This window comes from Cavia porcellus, unplaced genomic scaffold (genome assembly GCF_034190915.1).
Source record: "Cavia porcellus strain 051 isolate PalLab524CR breed Dunkin Hartley unplaced genomic scaffold, mCavPor4.1 scaffold_15, whole genome shotgun sequence".
NCBI classification, from domain to species: domain Eukaryota; kingdom Metazoa; phylum Chordata; class Mammalia; order Rodentia; family Caviidae; genus Cavia; species Cavia porcellus.
In genome coordinates, this window is record NW_026947498.1 from 18,538,925 (window position 1) to 18,548,938 (window position 10,014).

The window sequence follows — 10,014 nt, forward strand, 5'->3', positions numbered from 1 at the left end:
GCTCTGCCTGCTGCTTTGAGGTGTTGTCCTGGTGCCATGCCATTCTGTCTTGGAGCCAGCTGGTTATGGACTGAAAACATCACAAACAATGAGTTAGATAAATCTTTCCTTCCTTCATTTTGGGTGTTGAGTGTTTTGTTCCAGCAGAGAGAGTAAAGTATGGAGAGAGCACGAAGGAGTAAACAAGGAGTACCTGAGTAAGTACACTGATGTAGAGGATTTGACTTAAATTAATAACAGCAAAAATACTCTAGGTGGGGTAGAGTTTTTCAAATTCCAAATGTTTTAAGATTAGCAAGCCACTAGATGATCAAACTGCATAGAATAGGACAAATGATGACAAAATGTGTTAGGAAATTCTTTCATCACTTTGATATAGGCTATCAGTTGAAGTAGTGGTTAAACAGAATACGTGAGGAAATTGTATGAGCTCTCTGTAGGTGGTATGAAGCGTAATTCTATGAAACATGTGAGTTTTATATAATTCATAAATCAAAACCTCATAGAGTAAAACTTAAGATATGCCTGCAGAAAACACACTTTTTAAAATGATGAGTCACTTAATAATATCATACCTTGCAACAGCCTTTCTTATATACAGATTCATAGATGTACAGTCTGACCCCTTTAAATCAGACCTAGTGTGTAAGGTATATGGCAATTTTTTTGTGAAATTCTGCTGAGCAGAATAGTCTGAATCTTTTCTATAGAAAAAATTATCTGTATTTGACAGACATTGCTTCTATGAAACAGGCCTCTCTGTCATTTCTCCTGTGCTTGACAGACTATCTAGCTGTCTAATGGCAATTCATTTTTGCTTTTTTTCTTAATAACAAACACCTGACATTGCATGACTTGTCCGTGTATGACTGAGCAAAAATATTGTTTTTTTTTCACTCTTCTTTTAATACAATAAATGACTCCAGAATTATAGAACAAACACTTTGAGATAATTTCCAGGAAATCTCCTGGAAGGAGGCTGAGTCAGCTCCCCAAATTCAATTCCTCTTTGATCTTTCCTCCTCCATTTCTCCCTGCTCAGTTCACAACCACCTGACCTCACAGAGAGAAGTCATCAGCTCCATTAACTACCATTTAACCTTTTGAATGTAAAGCACAGTTGAACCAGGAGTAACCAGCGAAATAAAGAAGACAGTGCCTCTAATAGTAAGACAGAGGGCTAAGCTAATTTGTGCAATGTACCCCTCTCCTTCTCTGAAGTGAACAGTCTCTTCGTTGCAACACAAGAAACGGAAAGTCCTTACAGATACGTTATATTTCCATGGGTAATATGAATGTATTCTTCAATGAGATAAGGGATTAAGAAGTTTTAACCCCTGAAAATAAAAATCAATAATAAATAAATAATAAAAGTTATGTGGCAGTGATGTTTACAGATATTTGTAAACATCAAATATATATATATATATATATATATATATATATATGCTTCCTGAATATTAATAAAGCAATAAAATGTGATTTTTTAATACAAAAAGACTTCACAACAAAAAATAAATCATCCATTAACAGTGATACAAGTAATATCTATAATATGAACAAGAATCTCTAAGATGGTATGCTGATCATTTTATATTTTATTTAATCTTCAGAGTAAACCCATGGGAAAAGTTGTTTTCCTCCTTTTTCAGTTGAAAAATTGAGAATCAATAAGAATAGTGAGTCATCAAATGAGGAATCGCCTTTTTGTAAATCTGAAATAATAACATGTATGCACATGTCTGTTCCCTTTAGTATTTCTGTTTTACTTGTTTGAGTTTTGTTTCTTATTGTGTCAAAGATTTCCTATAAGAACCTACGGAAAATTCATAACTTACATCTTTATGCTTTGTAAAAGTTGACAATACTGAATATAAATATCAGCATAATACAAATTACAATATTTTAAATACCATTTTTGTTACAGCATTTTAATGATTATTGTTTTTTATTATTGATATCATCAGAGCATATTTTATCAGTTTACAGTCTTGTTCTTCACTAATTCTCTAATAAGTGCCATGATTTGAGCAAAGAAGAATTTCCTCATTTTGAAATTAATTACAAATCTATGAATATAAAATAATTTAGCCCTAGCTAATCTATAGATGCAATTGTTGCTCTTCTTCTTCCAATTATATATGTGCGCTCCTCTGATATACTGGTATTAAAAATACTTCAGAAAAGTGAAATTAAGTATTAAAAAAATTATTGACACTTTAAGTTGTACAGTTACAAATACTTAAGTACACTTATTTTCTTCTTGTTGGAGGCATAGAAAAAATATGCTATTGTTACCATGGAGATATAGAGCAATCATATAATGTACATAGGACAATTTTATAAGAAAATATATTAAATGTAGTTTTCATCTTTTCATACACATGATTTTCTACAGAAATATTCTAGCTGGCCTTATGTGCTGATCCTTCACAGAGTTCTGTTCTTTCTTTTTCAATGCATCATTTATCAAAATATTTCACAAATGACATGCTTCTGAACATCAAACTGAATTGCTAGAGCTCATGAACGGTTGGTTCATAAGCAGAGTAGTTCATAAAATTGAATGAATACTTTTTTGGAAATTACCCTTGATTGCATCTCAGTGTTTATGAACCAAGACAACCTTTAAAATTGAATCTTCTTTACCAAGCTGATGGATTTAAACTGGTATTTTTGGCGTGTTTGCTTTGATAATCACACTGCCAAGGTCTCTGCACCCAACATTAAGAATGCATTAAGTTAAACTATTAGCCACAGGAAAGGCTAATAACAACTTCCCAAGGCCAACTAAGGTCTTCCTAACACAGTACACAATTGTTCAGAGTTACATTTATTCAGATATGCATTTTAAACATAGCTATTCAAAAATACAATAGTTTTTAAATGTTTTCAGGAAATGATGGTAGCTAAATAAAGTGATAGAAATCACACTGTTTTATAAGAGTTTACAAGTTATGCGTGTACTCATATCAATCTTTAAAATAAGTAGCAAGATTGCAGTTCATGAACTGTCTCAAACAGTATAGTACATGTTTCCATTTAATTTTATTTTCAGGAAAGAGTGTCTTTTTAAAAAAATACTTCAAAAAATGTGTTATTGCTTTTATGAAGATTTCCAGAGAACACGAAATGGAAAATACAGACTTATTTTCAAAGTTTACTTTCTAAGGTATTTTTATTGCTAGGTATTTGCAGTTTTTGGTAAAATACAGTTTTTAGCCAATTTTTGTATGCTCCTTGGGAAGAAGAAAAAGTGGTTATATTAGAAACTGAATGTAGATAAAAAGAGAAACAGATATTTTTCTAATTTTTAATTATTTTTGGCCTATAAGTTTACTATTCACTCAGAGAAGATAAATTTCATTGTCTCTTTTCTTTTTTTTTTTTTCCCCTATGGTACTGGGAATTGAACCCATGCCCTTACACATGCCAGACAAGCACTCAACCACTGAGCCATACCACAAGCCCAGGCCAAAGATACATTTCTGAATTGAGGCATTGAAACAAAATATCTTCAAGCTACCTTCTTCACTATCTATTTCTTTATAATTATCACTTAATGTTATTTGTGCAAATTCCCAGAAAATGGTGGTTTATAAATTTAGTATATTAAGTAAGAGCAATAAAGTCTGGACAGATTTTTACCTAGGATAGGTAAAGAAAATTGAACTTGTCTTCCAGGGCAGTGGTCTACCTTCCTGAAAACTGAGGGCTGATCGCCTAGCAGGGTCTCAACAGAGAATGTCCCTTGCAGTTTCCAAGGACCACATGTAGCACATTAGGCTGGCTTCTGGCTGGTTTGGGTTTCCTGTGATGTGAGAAGAACTACGAAATCCTCTAGAGGAGTTTCAAATTGGCAGATCACTTGAATAATTGTGAGAGTCTTTCTACTGTATGCGTAGAAGGCTTGGTCCCTAGCTGCAGCATTTCTCCCTGTACTTAACCTGAAATAAGAAAGTCGAAGGAGAGCAGTTTTCAAGAGGTCCAATCAGTGAGTGCCAGAGTGTGCCCATGTGCACATGCTTTTCTGGTTTTCTGTCCTTCTTCATTAATATTTCTTTGGCTATCACATTTAGCTCTGATGAGGATCACAGTAGTTTTAGAGATACACATTTCACATTGCAAATTAATAACTTTTCAGATTGTAGATATTCATACTTTGTCACCTGAAAGTCCTTTTTGTAACAAAGAAGTGATTATATAGAATAAATCATCTAATTAAAAGAGATAGCATGTAATACAATGCTACCTATGTGTATTTTTCTCTAATAAGAAATCAATAGTTATCGATTTTAATGACATTTAATGATCACTTTTTACCAGTTAGAGTGCATATTATTAAGTATAAAAAGAAGCAAGTAACATTTTGAAAAAACTATGGCCTTTACTCTGCATGTGATTTTCATAAAATGAAATAATTTAAAGAAAAATGTTTTTTAAAATTAGCTTTAAAATTGTAAAATATGTTACCTATGCCTCACTTATTTTCTTTTTTTTTTAAATATTAATTCTTTTCTTTCTTTTTTGCATTCTTAGATACTGAACTAATGGTCTTTGTCCTGAGCTACAATCATCACCTCTTTGCTTTTTTTCCTTTTCCTTTATTTTTGTCCTTTCTTTCTTTTTTGTTCTTTCTCTCTGTGTTACTCTCTTTTTTCTCCCTTTCTCTTTCTTCTTGTTTGTTTGTTTGTTTCTTTCTTTCTTTCTTCTTTCTTTCTTTCTTTCTTTCTTTCTTTCTTTCTTTCTTTCTTTCTTTCTTCTTTTTACTTTGACACAGGTTCTGTCTGCTTAGCGAAGATGACCAAGTTGGGCTCCATCTTGCAGACTTTCTGCCTCAGCCTCCCAGACAGCTAGGCTTACAGAACTCCATGACTATGCCTAGTTCATTTTCAGTATTTTTACTAATAGTTTATTTAAACAAAGAAATGTAATATGCACAATTATATCTTGAGCTTGATACCACACCTTCTCTTTTGTTTTATTTTTCTAAAATACAACCCCCAAAATATACTATTAATTTGCTTGAAACACTAAATTTTTTAAACAATTCATTTTAAATAAAAGAAAGTGTTTTGAATTTACCCAGATGGTCGCCATTCCTGGCACTTTTTACTCTTATTTATCAATAAATATTTTCACCTTAAAGCTGAGGAACTTACTTTCAAAAAATTCTATAGTGCAAATATACTACTGATTATTTGCATCATTTTTTTCCACTAAATAAATCTGTTGATTCCCAATTTTTAAAAGACAGTGTAGAAGTATGAAAGTTTTGCTTCCTTTAAGTGCTTTATTGTTGTCTCCCTATCTTTCCATTTAATTGTGTTGGCTTTTGTTTGGAATCAATTCTGGTAAGCAGTCAGCTACCATTCTTATTATGCAGCAAACTTATTTCTAATTTTTTCTGGCATTTACAATTTTTAAAAATGGCTTGTTTTCAATTATTTTGGTAAGTTTTGTTTTTCTTCACAATATTGCATGCAGTCTTGTTTGAGCTCTTGTGTATGTGTTTATATTTTCAAGTCATTAAAACATTTTATGACTTCAAATATGTTCTCTACTCCTTTTTTCCTTTCATTTCATTTGGAATTTCAATGACAGATGGAATGTTAAATTTAACAAATTTCTCATAAATCAGCGAGGTTCTGAATTTTAAAATTTTTCTTTATTATTGTACCCATAGCTTCAAGTTTACTGATCTCATTTTTTCCTCAACTTCTGAACTGCTTTTATTCCATTCTATTACACTGTACCTCTTTTTAAAAGCATTTTATATTTCTTCCCTAGGAGTTTTGCTTACTGTCATCCCTGCCTTTTCATATTAGGCTCCTATTTTTGACTACTGAGAGAGACGACGGTTGAAGTTACTGAAGCTGTTCTAACTGCCTTGTTTGTTAATTCCATGGTACTTGTATTACAGAGAAGACCTTCCTGTAATCCCTGCCTTTCCCACTTTCTTCAGTTTTCTCTAGTTTTAGTGCTCTTCTCTTCTGTTCCAGAGTTTCTAGTTAGCTGGGATCTCTGATCTGTAATCTCTGTATTCTCAGCTCAGAAATAATTCTAGTGTCTATTGTACTCTTCCCTGGTTTGAGGCACACAAATTCTTTTTAGGTAAGTAGGAAGTAAATTGGTATCATCATAGACATTCTCCTGTTTTCTTTCTTTGTCTTAGAACTGTCATCCTGAACTTCTGGCTTTCGAAAACATTGGATAGACATAAAGATAGATATACATACAGACATGTAGAGAGATAGATAGGTAGATAGATAAATATAGATAGATAGACATATAGATGTATATAGATAATAAATAGATAGGCAGTTTTCCAGTTGTTTGAGACAAGATACATTAGTTCTCGTTCACTTGTCATATCTGAAGTCAGAAGTCATTAGATATAATTTTAATTGAACTTATTTGCTTAACAAAATTTGATTTTTAGAATACATTAATTGTATTCTTTCTATATAAAATGTAAGTATAATTTCTTTTTTATCATACAATGGATTTAAGCTTATCTATTGCTGGCAATATTTAAATATGTAATTTTTTAAATTCAGAGATAAAATTATCACTGGAAATATTCAAAGACATTACTTTGGGGATACATTTCTTTTAAAAATCTGTATTTTCTGATATATGTTGTAGCATGAATTAGAGTAACTATAAAACTGAGATAAATATACCTGAACAAGTATTTTACCATACTTATTAAGTTCACAAATTATGAAATAAGCACAATAGCTATGTTGCTATGAATAAAGCTTTAAATACATGACCAGTCTATTTGTTTTTGAAATATGTGCTTATTCTGTCCTTAATGTGTTTTTTTATTAAAAAAAATGCAAATCCAATGTTGGTTTTTAAATATGACGTTTTAAAATGCAAATTCAAAAAAACAGTCTCTTCATTACTTATTTAAATTTCAAGCATTCCAGATATTAAGTGATGCTTAGGGTGAATTTATCCTTAGTTTTATTCACTTTCCTTCTGCATTTATTGCCCAGATGATGTAAAATTAGGATTTTGGGGGTTGTATAAAATACTGCCTATCGTAATGTCCACTTAAAATGAATAATTAAAGATTTACATCTTATCTGCGAATATTTAGTATTTTCGTGCCTAACATCAGTTAATGTAGGAGGAGCCTAGAAAAGGATTTTACAATGTGAAATTCAATGACTATGAAATACCCTCTTTACCAATTACATTTGTTAAAATATGTCATCATTTATACAGAAGTCAAACTAATGTTTATAAAATATTCTAAGATGATAATTTTGATAGATTCATTATTTTATTTTAAATTTTGTCTATTGAATCCTGCTTTATTACAATTTTCATAGAATAGCATGCAAATTAATAATATATAAATAGCTAGTCATGATTTGATGTATTCTATTTTTCATAGGAGGATAAGAAGACAACCACTGTGTCATTCAGCTAAGGCCATCAATTTCTTTTTTTTTTTTTTTTCCTTCTATATTCATACAGAGAAATTGGAGGTCTCTAGGCTACGGTGAAGTGAAATGTAAAGATTGTTAAAAATTTATCTTCTTCAAGTATTACTTGATGTTTCATAATATGTGAATGAAAAAGTTATCCTGTAAAGCTATTCATTGTGTTTATTCATACAAGATAGTGTTTAGTGACAAAAATACAAAACAATAAAGGGATTTTTGTCTTTGTTTATATATGTGAGCAAGAATCCATCTCTGTATTCTCATGATTTAGGACATTGCCACATAACAGGGGAATACATGGTGTTGAATATATGCATATTTTTCTGATTAGGGTGCTATAATATATCTTACTAATTTAATTAATATTTTAATGATACTAAAGATTATAAAAATGTTAAACTTTGAAAGGGAATATACCAATAAACACAAATGAAATGCATTCTCTAATTATTGAATTATTATTAAAATATAGACAAAGAGAAAATATAAAGAAAATAAGGACGACAGACTTCCCGACATAATATCAGCGAAGCATAAATCACAAAACATTCTTAAGCAAAGCAATGTTTTCAGTCACATACTGGTTGTTCCTGTCCTTTCAGTGCTGTGTGACACTGAATATAAAACGGCCTGAAACACAAACAGAAAATTCACACCTACTTGCATCATTTTGTGATTTCTGTGTACTTTAAAAAAGATGTCTGAGGGCAAATGATTTTTTACAAGCTTTGGGAATTGGTAAAGTCACATAGAATTTCTATTTCAAGAGTTTTTTTTTTTTTTTTTTTTTTTTTTTCAAGCTGCAGGGCACCCTCCATTTCCCATTGTTTGAGTTGATTTTTTTTTTTTTTAACTCTATACACATATTGAAGTCCTCATTTTAACTCTTCAGTTTATTAGTTTGGGGAAAGGATATTTAGATAAATAATTAGACTTTGACTGATGGGAATAAATGAGCCCATTTTAGATGAGGGACTTCTTGGACAAAGACATGCACAGAGGGAAGTCTGGTGGAGAAATAAGATGCCCATCTGTTAACCAAAGAGGGAGACTGCAGGACGAACTAATTCAGTTGACACTGCGATCTTGGACTTCTGTTCTTCAGAATTGGAAGGGAAATAAATATCTGTTGTCTAAATTAACTAGCAAGTGACAAAATACTAACCAATATCCTCTAGTAGCCCATTCAATATTTGTGGCCACTTCTTCATTCTCCTTAGATGTCTTGAGTGTATGGCCTAAGTATCAGGAGAATTTCATTTCCGTAAGTCAGTATTAAATATGTCTCTCTTGGTGTGCAAATACAACTTACAGAAGTAGTAGCATTGATGATGAAATCTGTTCGATTATCTTCTGGCTCTGCAAGTCTATACTTTACTTTCTGACTTCTGAAACGTAAATTTATTCTCATTTTTTACTTTCATATAATAGTACAGTGAAAAGTAACTTTAAAAAGATTTATTTTCATGTGCTTTTAACTTATAAGATGAATGTCTGGTCATTTCTGGAATGTAATTTTAAAACACTAATTTCTACTGAGTTATTCTTCTAACATAGTATCTAATAAATTTTGCAAACCTTAGAATCATAATTGCTTCTTCTTGAATATATGTGCTGTTGAATTCTGAGGTATTTTACAAACCAGCAATATTTTCTAGTCAACGTGTAGAAATGTTATTTATTATTTTATTTTTAAATTTTTATCAGTCCATGTTTGCAATGTATGATCACATTCATCATGACACACTCCATGCCCTCTTCTTCTCTTGGTCTCTTTCATTTTTATAAATGCTCTATGCAGAAATACTATTTAAAATCTAACAAACCACATACTGTTCTATTTTTGTTTATTAATAAATATACTTAACCTGTAAGTTTTGATAAATAAAATGTTACAAATTTATTGATCCTTAGCCAAGTACAAACTTTTTTTTTTTTTAATATACATTCCAGATCACACATTCTGTGCACCCTATCAGCTTCATGCTGTGTGATGTGGGGATTTTTTTATAATATTTACTCATAAAAACAATGCTCAAAAATTTATCCACTTATAATATAGAGCCTTCCTAAAGGGAGAAAGACATCGCACTGGATTGGGTTGCACTTGACTTGGTTGAAAGGCAGAATACATTTGCTGGCTGGTAGCATACGAAAGTCTCAGATCACTTGAGGTGTTGAAATACCATTGTGTGGCTCGCAATGCCATAAGGCATTTGGAATATTTTCCCTCCATTCAGCATGGGGCTGATTGTGAAATTGTTCACAGTGATTTTAGTGGTGGGATGCATCAGGTGAATCTTGTTTGGCAAAATTTATATATGCAAATAGCAGAGGAAAAGGAATGAAAGCCTACAAAAATTGTGCTTCAGTTTTGTTCTTCCTTTATTAAATAGATTGTTGCGTATGCCAGTGGTCTCACAGTACGATACTTTCTTTTTGTTTGGAAAAAATTCTAAAAATCCATGTCACTACTCCTATAAAATACATATTTTAAAACGAAATGACTGTGTAAGTGTTCAGGGCTCTGTTAATCATCTAAGCACAATAA